The sequence below is a fragment of the Chionomys nivalis genome, chromosome 2 (assembly GCF_950005125.1).
Source record: "Chionomys nivalis chromosome 2, mChiNiv1.1, whole genome shotgun sequence".
Taxonomy (NCBI): Eukaryota; Metazoa; Chordata; class Mammalia; order Rodentia; family Cricetidae; genus Chionomys; species Chionomys nivalis.
This window is the reverse complement of record NC_080087.1, coordinates 2,189,993-2,192,510: the sequence shown is the minus strand read 5'-3', so window position 1 is coordinate 2,192,510 and position 2,518 is coordinate 2,189,993.

The window sequence follows — 2,518 nt, the reverse complement described above, 5'->3', positions numbered from 1 at the left end:
CTTGACCATTCTTACAGGTGTATGATAATCTCAGAGTTGTTTTGATTTACATTTCTCTGATGGCTAAGGGTGTTGAGCATTTCCTTAAGTGTCTCAGCCATTTTAGATTCCTCTGTTGAGAGTTCTGTGTTTAGGACTGTATTCCATTTTTTATTGGATCGTTCGTTCTTTTGATTGGTTGATAGACACTGGAATTTCATTCTTTTCTCGTTTTGTGCACCTGGTATTCCATTTTCTAGGAGCACTCCTTCTCCATATTCTTGAACCCTGCTAATTTTCTCATGTCATCTTGCATATTTTTTCATTAATCATTACACCACAGCAGAAGTTTCATAAAGAATGGAGAGGACTCTGTCACTGAAGAACGGCCTGCTTGATCATGTCACTTTCATTTATGATTTTATCATAAGAACCTAAAATAATACTTTGTACACAGTAAATACTGAAGTATTTCTGAAATAGCAAAAGTAAAATAGCCTATAGGATACTTCCCTTTTAATGACGATTTTGTCTTTGAAAACGTATTCATTTATGTTTTTGAGTGTTTTGCCCACATGTAAATATGTGTACCATGTCTGTCAATACCCACAGGTTTCAGAAGAAGGCATCAGATCCTCAGGAACTGTAGTTACACATGGTTTGAACTCCTAGTTGGTAGTGAAAACAAAACACAGGTCCTCTGGAGGAACAGGAAGTGTTCTTAACTGCTTTCCTGCCTCTCTAGCTCCTGAAGTAGCTTTTATTATGGAGATGACAAATTAATCAATGACCACTATTCATTCATCAGGTTCCTATTAGAGACAACTGTTGAAATGTCATTCCTTTATATTTTAGGTGACTCTTCATGGTTAATTTTTATCTCAAAGAGAAAAGCTTATTATTATTATCTTAGTTGTAATTGTGCATAGCATTAGCAATGATTTACTAAATGTAAAATATTAATCATTAGTATACTTGTTTTTATAATTTAACACATTTTATTTTCTATGAAATTACTACAAAAGTTGTTTTCTTAGTTTCAACTTTCTTGAAACTGTGAATTTGAGATATGAAATTCAAGGTGTGTCTCTTATCTGTTGGGATTCTTGTTTTGTTAATAGAGTTATTTGTTTTGAAATAGATGTTTTTGTTTGCTTTCAGACTATAAAGATAAAATTGTCAGAATTCACTTCAGCACAAAGGATGATATTTCAGTGAGTGGAGTAGATCTGACTCGAACACTAAGTAATCAATCACGAGACATCTGTTCTTACAATCCTGTCATTGGTTGGTAGAGTTGTGAAGTGGTCTGCACAGGTGTAATAGTTACTTTCCTGCTGCTGGGGTAAAGCAGCATGATCGGAATAAACTTGAAAAAGAAACAAGTTTCTTGAGTTTATGACTCCGGAGGGGTAAGACTCCATCATGGCAGCGAGATGACTGCAAAATAGAAACTAGAAGCTGATGTCTTCAAAGTCAAGCATGAAACACAGAAAGCAAACTGGAAAAAGAAAGAGGCTTTCAAAATAACGGCCTGACCCAGTACTAACTTCCTCTTGCACAGCCCCAAACAGCATCACTAACTGGGGACCAGTGTTCAAATACCCAGGACGAGGAAGACATTCTTACTTAAACCTCTTTGCCAGGGTACTGAACCCAGCATCCTGTATAAGCACAGAGAAGTTACTCTTAGCATTTTTCAGGGAACTCCAGTATTCATTCACATTAAGGAGAATCTGTACTTACTCTACAGTGTTTTAATTTTTACATTTTTATTTGCATGATTTAAGTGTGTAAGGTTTGCTGAATCTTAATTATCAAGCTCTTGAAATAAAAGTTTTGTCTTCTCCCACTGGCTTTGTTAAAGTGCCATGAGACACTGTTATTAATTAATTATTCCCTTCTGAGTTATTACTGGGGAAATATACGTGAAAACTTCATGTTAGAGCAATTTAAGTAATTATGTTAAGTAATTTGGAAACTTTATAACTGTAGAAAATCATGATATTATTAATTAACTCTTATTTGCTACAATTCCAAATCTATTTGTGTTGATAAAAGTAATTATCAGGTAAATCACAGTAAAATAAAAAAATAAAAACAAAATGATATCTAGAAATAAAAACACATATCAACATAGCTAAGAAATGTGAACTGTGTGTTATTAAATTTCTGACATAAAACTATCCCATTTTTTAGTGATACTATTTACAATTTGAGGTCTCATGAGTTATTCTAGTCCATAAATGTCCACAAATTTGACATATAAACAGATTTTATTTTTTTTCTTATACAAAGCCTGTTGAAACTTTTGGTCTTTCAGATCTCCAATTCTAAGGATTGCTCACGTGTTCTGTCACAAACAGGAGAGCTGAAATTTTAGTGAAGTGTCAGTCATGTGTAAGGTACAATAGCTAAGATTTTTATTTTGTGTGGGTGTGTATGTACATGTAAGAAGGGTGTCATGTACACACACGTATGCAGTGCTATGTGACTTTGCATGACTTGCCTCACTTTTCCTTTTTGTTTTTAAAGATGT